We start from the raw sequence: 20030 nt of genomic DNA on the forward strand, positions 1-20030 counted from the left end.
AGGCAATGGCAAACATTCAAAGATCGCATGGATGAACTACAGAATTTGTTCATCCCTGTTTGGCATAAAAATAAAACAAAAAAGGTGACTCAACCGTGGCTAACAAGGGAAATTAGGGTTAGCATAAGATCCAAGGCAAGGACATACAAATTGGCCAGAAAAAGCAGTAAACCGGAGGATTGGGAACAGTTTAGGATTCAGCAAAGGAGGACAAAGGGATTAATTAAGAGGGGGGAAATAGAGTATGAGAGTAAGTTTTCAGGGAACATAGAAACTGACTGTAAAGGCTTCTATAGATATGTGAAGAGAAAAAGATTGGTGAAGTCAAGCGTAGGTCCCTTGCAGTCAGAATCAGGGGAATTCATAATGGGGAACAAAGAAATGGCAGACCAATTAAATACATACTTTGGTTCTGTCTTCACAAAGGAGGACACAAATAACCTCCCAAAGATGTCAGGGAACATAGGGGCTAATGAGAGGGAGGAACTGAAAGAAATCAGTATTTGTAGGGAAATGGTGTTAGGGAAATTGATGGGATTGAAGGCCGATAAATCCCCAGGGCCTGATAATCTACATCCTAGGGTACTTAAGGAAGTGGCCCTAGAAATAATAGATGCATTGCTGGTCATCTCCCAAAATTCGATAGACTCTGGAACAGTTCCCATGGATTGGAGGGTAGCTAATGTTACCCCACTATTCAAAAAAGGTGGTAGACAGAAAACGGGGAATTATAGACCGGAAAGCCTGACATCGGTAGTGGGGAAAATGCTAGAGTCCATTATAAAAGATGTAATAGCAGAGCACTTGGAAAACAGTGACAGGATCGGACAAAGTCAACATGGATTTACAAAAGGTAAATCGTGCTTGACTAATCTACTGTAATTTTTTGAGGATGTAACTGGTAGAATAGATAAGGGAGAACCAGTGGATGTGGTGTATTTGGACTTTCAGAAGGCTTTCGATAAGGTCCCGCATAAGAGATTAGCGTGTAAAGTTAAGGCACATGGGATTGGGGGCAAGGTACTGACTTGGATAGAGAACTGGTTGGCAGACAGGAAACAAAGAGTTGGAATAAACGGCTCTTTTTCCGAGTGGCAGGCAGTTACTAGTGGGGTATCGCAGGGATCGGTCCTAGGACCCCAGCTATTCACAATATATATATAAATGATCTAGGCGAGGGAACTAGATGTAATATCTCCAAGTTTGCAGACGACACAAAGCTGGGTGGGCGTGTGTGCTGTGAGGAGGATGCAGAGAAACTCCAGTATGATTGGGACAGGTTGGGTGAAGCATGGCAAATGCAGTATAATGTGGATAAATGCGAGGTTATCCACTTTGGTTGCAAAAACAGGAAGGCAGATTATTATCTGAACGGCAATAGATGGGGAGAAGGGGAAGTGCAACGAGACCTGGGTGTCCTTGTGCACCAGTCGCTGAAGATAAGCATGCGGGTGCAGCAGGCGGTTAAGAATGCAAATGGTATGTTGGCCTTCGTAGCGAGAGGGTTCGAGTACAGGAACAAGGATGTCTTGCTGCAGTTGTACAGGGCCTTGGTGAGACCACACCTTGAGTATTGTGTGCCGTTTTGGTCACCTTATCTGAGGAAGGATGTTCTTGCCATGGAGGGAGTGCAGCGAAGATTTACCAGACTGATACCTGGGATGGCAGGAATGATGTATGAGGAGAGATTGGGTCGATTGGGCTTATACTCGTTGGAGTTTAGAAGAATGAGAGGGGATCTCATTGAAACTTATAAAATTCTAACAGGACTAGATAGACTAGATGCAGGAAGGATGTTCCCGATGGCCGGGGAGTCCAGTACCAGGGGTCACAGTCTAAGGATAAGGGGTAAGCCATTTAGGACAGAGATGAGGAGGAATTTCTTCACCCAGAGAGTGGTGAACCTGTGGAATTCTCTACCACAGAAGGCAGTGGAGGCCAATTCATTAAATATATTCAAGAAGGAGTTAGATATATTTCTTAAGGCTAAAGGGATCAAGGGATATGGGGAGAAGGCAGGGACAGGGTACTGAATTTGGATGATCAGCCATGATCTCATTGAATGGCGGAGCAGGCTCGAGGGGCCGAATGGCCTACTCCTGCTCCTATCTTCTATGTTTCTAAATGAATAGGTTGTAGGCTGATTTAGATAAATTAGGAGAATGGGCATGTGCGTGGTAAATGTCCTTCAATGTGGATAAGTGCAGTATTATACATTTGGGTCTGGGAAACTCTAGTCACGTGTATACAATACAGGAATATCTGTTAAAGGTATAGAACAGGAGAGGGATTTATGAATGACAAATCATTGAAGGTCCATATACAGTGTTACAAGGCCATTAGGAAGGCAAATAAGGTTTTAGGGTGCATCACTGGGCAATACAATAGGAAACTAAGAACACTAAGGCTGTGCAAGGCCCTGGAATGGCTGCACAATTGTGTCCAGTTTTTGTCTCCACACATGGCCGGCGATATCAAAGCACTGCAGCAGGTACTTAAGAAGCCAACTAATATGATACCCTGTCTTCAGGCTCTTAGCTGTCAGGTTGACTTCAAGAGTTGGGGTTATTTTCATCAGAGAAACATAGGCTTAAGAGAAGGCATGTTTGAGATTTTTAAAATGATGAAGGGATTACATTGTGCCCACATGGATAGGTTATTTGAGATGAATAGGAAAATTAGGGCCCTTGGATATTAAAATACATAGGAAAGAGTCAGGTTAGAAGGTTATACGTTAGGAAATATTTATTTTTACTGAGTCATCGTCCTGTGGAACAGATTATCGAAACACGGACAATGGATTATGGATTCCCTGTGCTTTTTCAAAAAGGAGCTGGAAAAGTTCCTGAGAGAGGAAGACATTTCAAGTTATAGAAGGTAAATTTCTTGTTAGCTGGGACTAGAACAATTTATAGGATTGCCTCAGGGCATCAGAGAGTAGCTTCCCAGAGTTTTTCCTAATTTCGCTTCAGATTTTCATTCTTTTGGTGCCTCTCCCAGAAGAACACATGACTAGTTTACATCAGCGGTGTCCAAGATGTGGCCTGCGGGCTGAATGAGCTCTTTTCACCTGGTCTGGGTTTCTGCAACGAAAACTGTCATCCTGTGCTGTTCAAACTACCCAGACCTTGAGGATTAAAGTAGGTTGCTTTCTGACTGGTGCATTTAGACCAATGAAGGAGCCAGGCATGAGACTTTAAAGAAGCTGAAGCTTCCACATCATGAAGTGCTCAATATACCTCTTGGATAGCAGCAGGTAAGACCAACACATCGGCATGAGGGGTGCAGTGGCCAAGGTGGACACTTCAGCAGTGGCTTCGGACATTTGGATTTTCCAGATGTTTCTTCAATAACAACTCCTCAGATAATGAAGCAGTCCATGCCCGCATGCAATAAGACCTGGACGATGTTCAGGCTTGGACTGATAAGTGGCAGGTAATATTTGCGCCACAGAAGTGCCAGGCAATGACTATCTCCAACAAGCGAGAATCTAAACACCGCCCCTTGACATTCAATGGCATTACCATCACTGAATCCCCCACCATCACCATCCTGGGGATCACCATTGACCAGAAACTTAACTGGACCAGCCACATAAATACTGTGGCAACAAGAGCAGGTCAGAGGATAGGTATTCTGCGGCGAGTGTCTCACCTCCTGACTCCCCAAAGCCTTTCTACCATCTACAAGGCACAAGTAAGGAGTGTGATGGAATACTCTCCACTTGCCTAGATGAGTGCAGCTCCAACAACACTCAAGAAGCTCGACACCATCCAGGACAAAGCAGCCCGCCTGATTGGCACCCCCTCTACCACCTTAAACATCCACTCCCTCCACCACCAGCGTACTGTGGCTGCAGTGTGTACCATCTACAAGACGCACTGCAGCAACTCGCCAAGGCTTCTTCGGCAACACCTCCCAAACCCGCGACCTCTTCCACCTAGAAAGACAAGGGCAGCAGGCGCATGGGAACACCACCACCTCCAAGTTCCCCTCCAAAACACATCATCCTGACTTAGAAGTATATCGCCGATCCTTCATCATCGCTGGGTCAAAATCCTGGAACTCCCTAACAGCACTACGGGTGTACCTTCACCACACGAACTGCAGCGGTTCATGAAGGTGGCTCACCACCACCTTCTCAAGGGCAATTAGGGATGGGCAATAAATGCTAGCCTTGCCAGTGACGCCCACATCCCATAAAAACAAATACATTTTTTTTTTAAATTTTAGTAGAAATGAATGCATTTGTGTGGGACAAGATAATTTAATCATGATTCTGCCTGAAAACAAAAGTATTTTAATCATACGCGGCCCTCTCTTTGGTTTTGCCCCATAGAACCAGCCTACTGTGTCATAAGGTTGGGCACGCTGGCTACATCATGGCTAGGTGAAGCAGGCTGGAAGTGCCTTTTCCTATCTTTTTTTACACATTTGATATATATGTAATTTCACACCGGTCAAGAGGTTTTAACTTTGAAATGTTGTACTCTGCTCCCTGCTGTCCCCCTCCACCCCGTGTCAGTGCTCCACTTCCTGGCCTTGAATGGGACTAGGCTAAACATCACAACTGTACTGAATACCCCAAAATATCAGGGAGAAACACCACGGGAGGTCAGCTAGTTGATTTATAATCATTGTTAGCTGACAACTTCAAACTTATTTTCAGATTTCAATTTTTCAAAAGTACAATAAGTACAACATACAGAATACATTATAAACTTCCAAAAATATATGCAACAGGGCTATATGTATTGATTACAAAAGTTGTATGGATGCAATGCAATTGAGAGCATATTACATAATTTCTTTAAAAAAACATTAAATGCCAGTTTTTGACAAATGTATTGCATATATACAAAACAGAAATCACACTTAATAAAATATCACTTTTCTGCCCCCTGTAATGCCTTTCTTTTGTCTTGAAAAATCTTGCAACAGCTTTCTGTGAGTCAAATTACTCATTCAAGGAGTGAAACCATGAGCTTTGCATTGGCAATGTCCTCTTCTGCAGTGAATCAATGGGTAGAAACATTAACAGTATACTGACACTATTCTCTGCGCTCTGTGGAATGAACACAATGATATCGGCCACTAGCTACAATAGTAACCCATTACAAACATGCAGAAGTTTGCAGGGGTGTAACAAAAGCCTTGTTCTACGATCAGAATTTTCAATACTGTCAGAAAGCGCTTCAATCGGAGCCCATTGACTAGCACATTCATTAACAAATTAATACAATATTTTTTTTAAATGTTAGCCAGTTTTTTTCATACAATCAGGAAACCTCTGAATTCTCTTGCTTCAATAAATTCAGGGATTTCTTTAACAACTTTTTTTTCCTCCTGATTTAACATTCAGTAGGACATTTTAGCAGACAAAACAACTGTGGTAGATGCAGCTCCATGACTTCTCTGTCAAAAACATAACTTCTATCTTAAAGTTATGGCTTCAGACAAGCAACAGAGATACTACACTATAAGTTATGGAACACTGATATTAAACATGTAAATTGTATGAAATAAAAGGAGCACACAAAGTACTATGGAAAGAAGCAAAATATCAGTAAATGCTGATGGAGTTGTTCTCAAAAACAACAGAAGTATCATAACTGAAATGCTACAAGAACATACAGTAAGCCTCGGACACAGTGGTCACCAAGGAATCAGGAAAACAGTCATGACTACATGAAAATGCTTGCTTCCCTGGCTGAGAAAGCTGTTATGTTGCCTGGGCATCAATGCAGAACGTAAGTCTAAGCCACTTGTAATGCCTTGACTTCCAGATGTACCATGGCAGAAACCTTTTTCATGATCTACAGATGATTAGCCAGGGTTTCTAGGTGCTCAAATTCTAACATCTATATCTGCTTAAGCCACAATACCATACATGCCAAAGATTTTTGCAATTCATGGAGCACCAGCAATTGTCAACACTGATAATGGTCTGCCATTTAACAGTGCAGAGTTCCAATAACTTTCAGAATACATTTTAGATTTTGTCAAAGGAAAAAGCATACTGGTCAAAGCCAATGGAGAAGTGCAAGAATCATGAGGATTCTTCAAAATACAGTCTGGGTAGCTCAAATTGAAGGAAAATATTGGAAACAAAAATTGTGAAGCTTTTGAGAAATTATCACACTACACCACACACCGGGACCAGTGATAAAACCATTACAGGTTGAGGCAATCAGAAAATACTGATCACTTTACCACACATCACCAAATCAAAGCAGAATGATCATATCCAGAAGGGCAGTCAAAGAAAAAAATGGAATATGCTGATAAAATAAAGCATGTTCAAAAGGAAGGCGAAAAAGTATTGGTGAAAAACTGAGCAAGGAAATGTATTCTCCTCATGCACAGAACAAAGATATATTGTGAAATACAGAAGGGGTCAGCCGTGGCTGCAAAAGCGAGATGGTTATAGTGTCACAAAGAATGCAAGAAACTCGAGCCTAATTTAACTGATACAAATAAAGTAAAGCTAGGAGTGAATTAGAAGCCACGACTGCAGACCCAACAGATTGGAAACTATTCTAACTTAATGGAATCTACTAAGGAATAGATGACTTGCTGCATATCTGTGTGCCAGCAGGTTTTGCATATACAGTCAGCACACAACTCAGTAATATGATTGCTCACAGCTAGTGGGAGATTCCTTGTTGAAAGGACTTGTAAGAGTTCTGCTAAGAGACAGTTAATCATTTTTTCATTGGTTCATGGAAAATAGTGTTTTCCTTACTCGCTGCAGGTAGATAAATTAATAAATGTGTCCAGTTCACATAGCTCAGTTAAATAAATAAATCACTGCTGCCTCACAAGAAGGGCAGCTAGAATATTGGACAGGCTCTGTCCAGTCAGTTTACGAGGCAAGTTTTTATAATGAGGGCCAAGAATATATAACTTAGAAAAAATTTAACTAATTTTTGCAATTTCTCTACTTTACTAAATATTAAACCCTTCTCCAGTCCCAAACTCCAGTCTTGCAACAGGGTAACCTCCAACTCACCATAAAGAATGTCATGGGAGATCTATGTGCATTACGCACAGAAATTAATTACTATCTACTAAGTGCAATTCAGCTTTTTGCAATTATGTTTTGTCATGTACTTGTGAAGGATAGAAGGGATGTATTGTTTAAGATTTTACAGTGTAATTACGTATGTATCCAGCAGTGAAAGTTGATTCTGTAGTAATTTTATTCATTTGGTAAAATGTAGTAAATGATAAATGTATAAAAGGACCTTTACTTTGTCCTGGTTTCAGAAAGTATTGAGGATGCCACCAGTTTTAAGTGCTTGTTTTCCTGTCAGAGGCTCAACATCAATCAAAAGGAAGAAGGCATCTCATAGTGAAAATCTGAAAGGCTCGATAATAAATGAAGAGGGAAATTTTAAAGTGAAATTGAGAGGAAAAGTCCCACGGACAGATGGTTATATATCTAATTTTTATTAAGTAGATTTCTTAATAAGTGTGCCAGTTACAATTAAATTATATCCAGCAGTGAAGCGAGACACCACAGATGTGGATAAGTTCATAAATTATGAATAATCATTTGAATTCAAATCATGGCTCATAGAAAAGCACAAGTTTCATTTTTGGGGGGTATGCCACACTGCATCCTCTTCCCTCTCGTTTTTTCTCCTTGCTGAGCTGGTGGAGTATCTGGTCTACTTACTTTTATTTGCATCTACAATCTGTGCAACAAAGGTAACATATCAAAACTATAAAATCTGAAATAAAAACAGAAAATGCTAGAAATACAAAGCATTTGAAAAAGGATTGGGTAGAGAACTGTTAGCAGTTTTGAGGGTCGAAACATTTTTTTTCCCCTCGTTTCAAATGCTCATGGGCCTGATGTGTTTCCAACAGTTTATGTATTTATTTGTGTTACATGAGAGCCTGCTTAACATCATAGGCTGCTGTCAAACTGGGCCTGATAATAAAGATACTTCACTATATAAACAGCATTTGTCATATTGATGCATCATTTGTCAAAAATGTTGATTGATCCACCTCTTTTCCTACACATATTTTGAGTTATGGCATATTTTCAGTAGCAACTTTTGCATTAACAATTAACTATAAACAACACATATTCCAGTAGAATATTTGTATAATATACCAACATATTCATCTAAACATCAATATCTTTACAGATAAGGGACGGAGTGAATAGAAAAGCAGCTAATGTATAAATGGTTTCCTGTGCAATCCCTGGACCTGCATATTGAACAGGAAACCAGGGTTTAGCAACGTTGAATATCCACACAAGCTCTGGAATTCCAACAGACATGGAAATAATGATCAATACACTCTTCCAACATAGGAAGCTCACAAATAACATTTTCTGTCACCAAATAATGTGCCAATTTCCATAACATTAATTTTAACATTTCCATCAAATTCTGTTCTTGCACAGTCTATTTACTTCAGCCATCGATGGATGATTGAAGCAGTGGTATTAGCATAAGTTCATTAAAAAGTTTCACAGTTCTTATTAAAAGAAATTCTGTCAATATACAGTGCAACATTAGATTAATGGCAAAACATGGTAATTTGTCACACAGGAAACATTTCCCATGTGGTATCTACAGTGTTTCAAAGTGATTTAAATTTGAACATTCAGAATGGACTTTAAGCCCTTTGGCACATCACATTAAATGAATATTGTGTTAATTGATGGGTTATTTAGTACAGATCTGTCTCTTTTGGCCTAAGCTTTTATTGATTAGTTATGTACACATTAAAGATTTAATAACAACAATTAGTCTATGACTAGGGCTTAGGACCAATTTTGTAATTAAAGACTTAAACCTGGAAGTTACGTCATGGAATACTAGGAAACAAATGCTTTCTCTGAAATTCTTTGTTCTACTATTTTACAAAAGCATTAATCCATCTATTGCAAAGGAATTGGCCCAGGATTTACTGGAGCGGGGCATCTCACGTCATACCCTGTTAGTTAGACGTTTTCCCTCATACTTCAGCTTGAGAATGTTTTGCACCGCAGCGAGGTCAACGGGGCATCTGGGACCTTAGTGAACGATGGGACCAACAGCCTATCTCTGTCACCAATGAAATTTAAGGATAGAGAAAGAAACAGAGGAATGATGGAGAAGAAAACTGAGCGAATTAAAGTCAAATTAAGTACAGAAAGAGCTATAAAGGGAAAGAAAGATTGGATTAAGAGAGAAAGAGACAGAAAGTAAAAATTAAGAATTTTAAAAAAAATTAATTTTAAATTTCAAAAATCTCCAAGAACAATTTACCAGCTGCAGGAATGAGACTTCACAGTTTCAATTGTTCCATTTCTGGGCCGGAAAGGTTGAGTGGCATTGCAGGAACATAAATCTTGTCATTAAATGGGTCCTTACACTGATATGTACTAGCCGTAACTTTCTGCAGCAAGTTTAATTCATATTTACTGCGCAAATGCAGCAATCTCTTGATACTCTCAGGGAGGTTGACAGCTAAAACAGTGCAGCGCAATTTCAGATGCATTAAGCATTCATATGTTAGCAAGCCATGGCAAAACTACAGAGCTCATGGGGGAGAAATTGGGCACCTTAGTGTCTCCTGTTAGCGCCTCCGGGGCGCTAGCACTTACTGACCGGGCACGGCGAAAAGATTGACTCCCGCTATATTCGGTGGGAGGTTTGCAACGGCATTATGGCATAGCGCCTCGTTCTCCTTCGCCCAGAGATCGTGACGTCATCGCTGTGTGCATCACCCCAGTAGCGCCCCGGACCCAAACTTTGGTTCCGCCCCCTGCAGCATTGCCGGGCAACCACACTGACAGCTGCAGGAGGCATTCAATGGGAGGCCGGACGCTTCGGGGGCGATACTTAAAGGTGAGGTGGCTGAGGTAAGTGAAAAAAATTGTGAAATGCATTTTCTGTTTGTTTTTCATTTCTCTTCGGCAGCGATCAATCAACCTGGCACTCTGCTGCAGTGCATCGGGTTGATTGGGCCAGATCGTGGCTGCCATTGGGGACCAGGTAGGTTTTGCCCTTGCAGGGCCTGCAACAATGGCCCTTCCTTTTAAAGGAGGGAAGGAGCCTTCCAACGCGGCAGCGCTGCACGGCCTATTGTGCAGCACTGCACACCTACTGTCCTGCCTGCTGCCTGTTGCGCTCCAGGAAGGAAGTGGAGCATTTGATTTAGCACTACACTTCCTTCCTGGAGCGCAAACCCCAAATTTTTCAAAAGTTGAAAAACATTAGCGGCTGGTTACGTGTCTCCAACATAGCTAAACACTTCTCTATAAATGGATCCTTCTTTTGTTTCTTAAATTATTACCTGTATACTTCAGGCACTAAACCGTAGGCACCGAAAATAGTGAAGTCACAAGTCTGCTGGCCCATTCATTTCTGTTGCAATTGTGGTGACCGGTGAACAATTCAAATGTCTGGATGAAACTAACAATATCATTGCCGTCTTTAAAATTTGGAATCATATTTAATTTAATAAGATGGTGGGCTCTGAATTCTATGACTCAACTTACTGGATCTGTCCCTGCTATGTGTTTCTCTGCCAGTTCAAGAGCATGGAGACACTCTTTCACCCTCTCGGTCTCAAGTTTGTGTTCTTCCCTTTCTTCTTCCAACCTGCGTTGCACTCATTCTTTCTCTAGCTGAAGTTCTCTCACAAGTGAAACTCTCACTTCTTTAGCTGAAATACTCTCTCACGTTTTCTTCCGCCACTAATCTCTCTCAGATATAGAAACATAGAAGATAGGAGCAGGAGTAGGCCATTCGGCCTCTCGAGTATGTTCCGCCATTTAATGAGATCATGGCTGATCATCCAAATTCAGTACCCTGTCCCTGCTTTCTCCCCATATCCCTTGATCCCTTTAGCCTTAGGAAATATATCTAACACCTTCTTGAATATATTTAATAAGTCGGCCTCAAATGCCTTCTGTGGTAGAGAAGTCCACAGGTTCACCACACTTTGGATGAAGAAATTCCTCCTCATCTCAGTCCTAAATGGCTTACCCCTTATCCTTAGACTGTGACCCCTGGTTCTGGACTCCCCCGCCATCGGGAACATCCTTCCTGCATCTAGTCCTGTTAGAATTTTATAAGTTTCAATGAGATCCCCTCTCATTCTTCTAAACTCGAGCAAATATAAGCCTAATTGACCCAATCTCTCTTCATATGTCATTCCTGCCATCCCAGGTATCAGTCTGGTAAATCTTCGCTGCACTCCCTCCATGGCAAGAACATCCTTCCTCAGATAAGGCGACCAAAACGGCACACAATATTCAAGGTGTGGTCTCACCAAGGCCCTGTGCAACTGCAGCAAGACATCCTTGCTCCTGTACTCGAATCCTCTTGCTATGAAGGCCAACATACCATTTGCTTTCTTAACTGCCTGCTGCACCTGCATGCTTACCTTCAGCGACTGGTGCACAAGGACATCCAGGTCTCGTTGCACTTCCCCTTTTCCCAATCTATTGCCATTCAGATAATAATCTGTCTTCCTGTTTTTGCCACCAAAGTGGATAACCTCGCATTTATCCACATTATACTGCATCTGCCATGGACCTGCCCAATCACCCAACCTGTCCCAATCATACTGGAGTTTCTCTGCATCCTCCTCACAGCACACACACACACCCAGCTTTGTGTCGTCTGCAAACTTGGAGATATTATATCTAGTTCCCTCGTCTAGATCAGTAATATATATGATAAATAAATAGCTGGGGTCCTAGCACCGATCCCTGCGGTACCCCACTAGTCACTGCCTGCCACTCGGAAAAAGACCCATTTATTCCAACTCTTTGCTTCCTGTCTGCCAACCAGTTCTCTATCCAAGTCAGTACCTTATCCCCAGTCCCATGTGCTTTAACTTTGCACGCCAGTCTCTTATGCGGGACCGTATCGAAAGCCTGCTGAAAGTCCAAATACACCACATCTACTGGTTCTCCCTTATCTGTTCTATCAGTTACATCATCAAAAAATTCCAGTAGATTAGTCAAGCATGATTTACCTTTTGTAAATCCATGTTGACTTTGTCCGATCCTGTCACTGTTTTCCAAGTGCGCTGCTATTACATCCTTTATAATGGACTCTAGCAATTTCCCCCCTACCGATGTCAGGCTTACCGGTCTATAACTCCCCGTTTTCTCTCTACCACCTTTTTAAATAGTGGGGTTACATTAGCTACCCTCCAATCCATAGCAACTATTCCAGAGTCTATAGAATTTTGGAAGATGACCAGCAATGCATCTACTATTTCTAGGGCCACTTCCTTAAGTACCCTAGGATGTAGATTATCAGGCCCTGGGGATTTATCGGCCTGCAAACCCATCAATTTCCCTAACACCATTTCCCTACAAATACTGATTTCATTCAATTCCTCCCTCTCATTAGACCCTATGTTCCCCGGCATCTCTAGAAGGTTATTTGTGTCCTCCTTTGTGAAGACAGAACCAAAGTATGTATTTAATTGGTCTGCCATTTCTTTGTTCCCCATTACAAATTCCCCTGATTCTGACTGCAAGGGGCCTACGCTTGACTTCACCAATCTTTTTCTCTTCACATATCTGTAGAAGCTTTTACAGTCAGTTTTTATGTTCCCTGAAAGCTTACTCTCATATTCTATTTTCCCCCTCTTAATTAATCCCTTTGGCCTCCTTTGCTGAATCCTAAACTGCTCCCAATCCTCAGGTTTGCTGCTTTTTCTGGCCAATTTATATGTCCTCTCCTTGGATCTTATGCTATCCCTAATTTCCCTTGTTAGCCACGGTTGAGTCACCTTTTTTGTTTTATTTTTATGCCAAACAGGGATGAACAAATTCTGTAGTTCATCCATGCGATTTTTAAATGTTTGCCATTGCCTATCCACCGTCAACCCTTTAAGTAACGTCCCCAATCCATCCTAGCCAACTTGCACCTCATATCATCGTAGTTTCCTTTATTTAAATTCAGGACCCTAATCTCTGAGTCAACTATTTCACTCTCCATTTTAATGAAGAATTCTATCATATTATGATCGCTCCTCCCCAAGGGGCCTTGCAGCACAACATTGCTAATTAATCCTTTCTCATTACATAATACCCAGTCTAAGATGGCTTGATCTCAAGTTGGTTCCTCAACATATTGGTCCAGGAAACCATCCCGTAAAAACTCTAGGAATTCCTCCTCCACAGTATTGTTACTAATTTGGTTAGCTCAATCTCTATGTAGATTAAAGTCACCCATGATAACTGCTGTGCCCTTATTTCACGCATCTCTAATTTCCCGTTTAATGCCATCCCCAACCTCAGCATTACTGTTTGGGGGTCTGTATACAACTCCCACTAATGTTTTCTGCCCCATGGTATTTCTCAGCTCTACCCATACAGATTCCACATCATCAGAGCTAATATCCTTCCTTACTATCATGTTAATCTCCTCTTTAACCAGCAATGCTACCCCACCTCCTTTTCCTTTTTGCCAGTCCTTCCTGAATATTGAATACCCCTGGATGTTGAATTCCCAGCCTTGGTCACCCTGGAGCCATGTCTCCGTAATTCCAATTACATCATATCCGTTTACATCTATTTGCGCAGCTATTTCATCCACCTTATTACGAATACTCCTCGCATTAAGACACAAAGCCTTCAGGCTTGTTTTTTTAACACGCAGTCCTTTTAGAATTATTATTTACTGTAGCCCTGTTTGATTTACACCCTTGATTTCTCTGCCTTCCACTTTTGCTTTTCTCCTTCCTGTCTTTTGTTTCTATCCTTGCTTCCCTTTCCTCTGTCTCGCTGCACAGGTTCCCAACCCCCTGCCATTTTAGTTTAAACCCTCCCCAAAAGCACTAGCAAACACTCCCCCTTGGACATCGGTCCCGGTCCCGCCCAGGTGCAAACCGTCCAGTTTGTACTGGTCCCACCTCCCCCAGAACCGGTTCCAATGTCCCAGGAATTTGAATCCCTCCCACTTGCACCATTCCTCTAGCTACGTATTCATCTGAAATATCCTTCTATTTCTACTCTGACTAGCACGTGGCACTGGTAGAAATCCTGAGATTACTACCTTTGAGGTCCTATTTTTCAATTTACCTCCTAACTCCCTATATTCAGCTTTTAGGACCTCATCCCATTTTTTACCTATATCGTTGGTACCTATATGCACCACGACAACTGGTTGTTCACCCTCCCCCTCCAGAATGCCCTGCAGCCACACCGAGACATCCTTGACCCTTGCACCAGGGAGGCAACATACCATCCTGGAGTCTTGTTTACGGCCGCAGAAACACCTAACTATTCCCCTTACAATAGAATCCCCCATCACTATAGCTCTCCCACTCTTTTTCCTCCCGTCCTGTGCAGCAGAACCACCCATGGTGCCAGGAAGTTGGCTGTTGCTGCCTTCCCCCGATAAGCCATCTCCCTCAACAATATCCAAAGTGGTATATCTGTTTGAGAGGGGGATGGCCACAGGGGATCCCTGCACTAACTGCCTGCGCCTACTACTCTGCCTTGTGGTCACCCATTCCCTTCCTGCCTGTGCAGCCTTTACCTGCGGTGTGACCAACTCCCTAAACGTGCTATCCACGATGTCCTCAGCATCGCGAATGCTCCAGTATGTATCCATTCGCAGCTCCAGCGCCGCAATGCGGTCTGTCAGTAGCTGCAGCTGGATACACTTCCTGCACACATGGTCGTCAGGGACACAGGAAGTGTCCCTGATTTCCCACATAGCACAGGAGGAGCATGCCACAGGGCCAAGCTGTCCTGCCATGACTTACCCTTTAATTAATTTAAATTAAATCAAATCAATACCACTAATTACACTACAATTAAATGATATACTCAAGGACCCTTGGTTACTAGCACTCCCCGATACACAACAGAGACCTTAGAAACTATAACCACAAAAATTAAGACCTTCTAAATTTTATAAACTATTAATCTTAATTGTCAAACTATAGAGTCGTATAAATACTCACCTGGCCGTACTCACCCAATCAGCTGCTTCCTCTTGCCCGCGTCACTTTTTGAATCGTGACATGGCTCCGGAATGCCGGGTACAGTGATAGTGGTCACTCATATAGGTGGTCTGAGCAACTCACATTCAGAAGTGTCCCCCTACTGCTCTAATTATACATTAACTTAACCTAGAGATATAACAATAGGAGCCCCTCATGATTTGAGCAGGATATCATGAATTTCACACTAGCCCTTAAATGCTTCCATAATCTTTCTGAAGATGGAATTAGAAATAATTAGTGAGACAATGCCACATATGAATTGTTAAGCTGCTGATTATAGACAGCAACAGCCAAAGCAATTCCTCTTGTTTCATTCAATCTCACTTCTCTCCTCCCTCAAAATATGGGGGGGAAAACAATAAACCACCATTCTGCTCTTTGCAGGGCATACTTGTTTTTGGCACTGCCTTTCCTTCTAGACAATTGTGTTTCAGTCCTTTGTTGGAAACCTGACTGAAAGAGTTTCCCCTGCTTTTGTTAATTCTGACCCCAGGAAGTAGGGGGATCAGAAATAACAAATCTCCACGTGCAGAGATACGCCAGCAGGTGTGCCAACCAAACCGACTACACCTCTCCCAAGAGCATATTCCCAGCAGACACTTCATGCCATGCCCATGTGAATAGAATCATCCTCATCATAACAGACATGACTATTTGCCATCTGAGATGAGATAACGAATTGCTTAATATAACCAGTCTTTGTGAAGACCTCTTCCATGCCTGGCTCATTAAACCTCAAGTTATCCTCCATCTCAGTGCTGTAGCCTGTGGCTTTTTAAACCTGTGTGAATTCACTTTGTTTCTTTTAAACACAACGCTTAGACATAACTCATTCCCAAATCCATTCTATGGAAATATAGTCAAAATATCTTGAAATGTATCACTATCATATTCCGCCAGTACTCCATCATGGTACAATACTTCCTTTTGGTGCTAGCTAGAGAATGAATTTCCGACCAGCTGGATCATCCCTGCCAATGCGATTTAGCTGTGTAGGCCAAAAAATGGAACCATGTTCCATTCTATCAGTTCCTTGCTAGACTCGGGCAGTGTGCTACTTTCCAGCTGCCCATTTAGGCTTCATTACTCTCACATATTGCAGAAAATCTTGGCTGCACACAAAATACTCATGGCTTCTAAGTTTCCTTTCGGAAATTAGGTCTAATGAAAATAGTTTGATGGTTCAAATGTTTTCTTTCTCATATACAATGTGACCATTTTTGAATGCAAAACCTCTCTCTTTTCTCCCAGCTAAATCTCTCTAATACTGTAGATAGAAAGAGTATGGCACTGTCAGCCAGTATAATGATCAAAACATTTTTGGGCAGTACTGATTCACAGCATCCTGCCAAACAGGACTACAATATTTCATCATTAGGTAGATCTTTGTAGAACATTGATACTGATGACTGTGACAAGTAAGACCAATTATACTTGAGCCCTCTCACTATATCAACTTTTGCTGTCATCTTCACCACTTATTTTCTCCAGCCTAGTTTAGATGGAATTAACAAGACAAGAGCATTTGTAATAATTTTAAAAAGAGCTGGTTACCCTTACAGAAGATGGTGATGGAATAATATAGTTCTCAAATTTTCTCAGCTGAGTCACTGACTCGGTTTTCTTGGCAGTGAAGACGATTAGTCTGCTGTCCAATTTTGAAGATGAACACCAGCCTGCTGGCCATCATTTTCAACACAAGTTCTATCACAGACTTTGACCACTAACTTTGATCCTTCTTTTTAAGGTTTGTGCAGCTCATCCATTAAACAATAACGTCAGTTTTGCCAATGCTCATCTTTCAGAGTGGCAGTTAGTCATTCTGTAGATAGTGCCAGGAAAAAGCTCACTTTTGAGGACGCACAGCAGTGTCATTACGGCATAAACAGAGTGCATCCTTGAGCAACCTTCTGCACAGACGTTGTAATATGTCCATTCATGATAGAATTTGTGCCATTTGGGCAATTATAAATCTAATTCAATAGCTTCCTTTATTGTTAACTTCTGTTTACTTTGTGAAGCTGATCTTTTAAGACATTTGCAGCTCCTCACTGACTCATTCTTTATTGCACAAGGTATACGTTTCAAATTCAATTTTAGGATTAACTGTTCTCCTTATGGAAGAAAAAGTTCTTAAACAATCCTCAGCTTAAAAAGTGATAAGTAAACATTGCCTCAAAGATCTGAACAGCGTGAACAAACTGAAACAGTATTTCTCTTTTAAATTTCAAGGTTACAATAACCTTCCCCCCCACCCACCAACAACCACAATAGTAGCCCCATCCTCCTGAGCCTGCGGTTGCTTCACTTTCTGTCCATTCCTCTAACGGGACCTCCATGAGTTATCTTTGTAAGGGAAAGTTCTACAGCATGAAACAATCATGACACTTGAGACTGGCAGGACTATACTGCAGGGCACCTCTAGATCAATCCAGGCTCCTAAACGTGCCAAGAGTCTGCTCAATTCTTACTCTGATGCATAAATGGACCTCATTATATTGGTGCTGTGCAAATGTCCTGGGAAATCTCACAGGTGTCATCAGCACTGACTGTAAATAATAGTCTTGATATTGTAAATATTGTAGAGGAATATAAGGTCCCAGAAGTAAAGGTAGCTAGAAAACCAGAGAATACAGCCTGGACAAAGATGCAGTTTGCAGGTCACAGTGAGATTAGTGTCGTAGGGAATTGTCCACTCAGGAAAGTGGATAGCCATGTGTGTTGTAAGGACAATATCTACAGGACGGAGAGCTGTCTACCTGTAGCTGGATCAGTACATATTAAGGAAAGGTTATAAGGGATACTGAAGGGTACAGGTAGAGACCCACGTAGGTGTAAATGACATAGGGAGAAATAATATAGAGACCTTAAAAGCCACATAAATCAGGATTGGCTCAAAACTCAAAGATAGAGAATGCAGCACAATGTTCTCTAGTATACTTCAATTTTTTTGGCAAAGGAGGGTGGGAAGTTCACTGAAAGAATTGAGGTTAAACAAGTGGCTGGCAGCATGGTGTGGGAACAATAATGCTATCTTCAAAAATAACTGGGAATCCTCCACGATAAAATGGAATGGTACAGAAGAGATGGGCTACACTTAAACCAAGTAGGGACAATGAGACTTGTGAATACCATTGAGAAAGCAATACAAAATCATTTCAACTAGACAGTGGGAGGAGAGGGCTAGGAGGAAACAGGATCTCAGATGAGACAGGTCATAGGGGAGAAGACAGTAAACAGGTAGATAAAGACACAGATACCAAGAGACACATGAACCAAAAACTAGGAATAGGCAGACAAAGGGGAACAAAAGAGGATGAAAACCTTTAAAAAGGAGTATATACATGAATGCTAGAACATTACAAGACCAACTTGCATTTATATAGCCTCTTTAATATGGAGAAACATCCCAAAGCACTTCACACGATCGGTCAAAAATGGGTGCCATGACAAAGGAGGAGATATTAGGAGGGGTGACCAAAATCTTGATTAGAGGTTGGGTTTTAAGGAGGGTCACAAAGGAGGAGACAGAGGTGGAGAAGTAGAGCGGTTTAGGGCTGGAGCAGGTAACAGAGATAGGAAAGGACAAGGCCCATGAAGGGATTAAAACACAGGATGAGAATTTTAAATTTGAGGTGTTAGGAAACCAGGAGCCAACGAAGCTCAGCAAGGACAATGGTAATAGAATAAAAGGATACGGCAGCAGGGTTTTAGATGGGAGGCCGACCAGGGTACCATTGAAACAGTCATGTCTGGAGGTGATAAAGGCATGGATAAGGGTTTCAGCAGCAGATGAGCTGAGGCAGGGGCGGAGGTGGTAAATGTTATGGAGGTGAAACTTAATGGTCTTTATGATGGACAGTATATGGGATTAGAAGCTCAACTTGGGATCAGATAGAACGCCAAAATTGCGGACAATCTGATTCAGCCTCAATGTCTGGCAGGGGAGGGAGGGAAAAGAGGTGGAATCAGTGGCAAGAGTATGGAGTTTGTGAGAGAAGTCGAAAATAATGGCTTTAGTCTTCCCAAAATTTAACTTCAGGAAAAGACTGGATATCGGATAAGTAGTCTAACAACACAGTGGCAGGGGAGGTGTCGAGAGAGTTGGTGGATAGGTAGAACTGGGTGTCAATGGGCAGCATGTTGATGAGGAAGAGGAAGGGGATATATCTGGAAGTAACAGTGCAGAGGCAGGAAGGGAAGCCTTTGCTGGAGATGCTCTGGCTAAAATTGGATAGATAAAAATGGAACTAAGCAAGGGAAATACCACTGAGGAAAGGTATTGGAGAAGGATGGTTTGGTCAACCATGTCAAAGGCTGCAGAGAGCTAAGGAGGATGAGGGCAGTTAATGCACCAGGGTCACAGGATGTTTGTAAAAATCAAATCGTTACAAAGAATTGTCACGATCAACATCTTTTCTGTTGGCTTCAGTCATTTTTAAACTATTTTGATGGCAAGTACAAGTATGGAAACAGCTTGACAATGTGAGGAAGATGAATTAAAACACACAACTGCATATTCAGGTGCTTTTAAACTTACATTTATATTGCATCCAGTTTCAGGAAAGTGACATCCACATGGCACTCTTCTGCTTTTTACATTCAGATAAGGAGCCAGTTTTAATAGATGCTAGGCTCTACTTTTGTATAGAGACCCACAGTTATCAAATATGTGGGGACTGGCTCCACATTTGCAATACTCAAAGCAGTTCCCTTATCACAATGGTAGCAACTGGAATAGGTAGCACTGCCAATTGATATTCAGCCATCCTCCAGTAAAAAGCTTCTGGAGAAGCTACCTGACAAGTGCACTGAAGAGTTTCCAGTTATCTTGCTGTCATCAAGTAGCAACACGATAGTGCAGAATTTCAAAAGCTAAACTTTGCTCTATAGGTTTATTTAACAGAAAAAGTAATAATCGTTTGGCATGATTTTAAGATCTATTAAGCAGTGCAATATGAGGCGAAACTGGAAACATATCTGTAGCTTGGAAGAACTTGCATAAAATGAATCCCAATTAAAATGTGATCTGAGAGAAT

At 41.7% G+C, this 20030-nt stretch overlaps 1 protein-coding gene across 3 annotated transcripts in view; it reads right to left on the minus strand.

Moving 5' to 3' along the window:
- The window catches only part of ngly2 (N-glycanase 2), a 334241-nt gene that overhangs the window by 227128 nt on the left and 87083 nt on the right, over positions 1–20030 (minus strand). The gene's annotated exons all lie outside the window — the stretch shown is intronic.

This window comes from Somniosus microcephalus, chromosome 5 (genome assembly GCF_052327205.1).
Source record: "Somniosus microcephalus isolate GS21.2 chromosome 5, FLI_Smic_1.0, whole genome shotgun sequence".
Taxonomy (NCBI): Eukaryota; Metazoa; Chordata; class Chondrichthyes; order Squaliformes; family Somniosidae; genus Somniosus; species Somniosus microcephalus.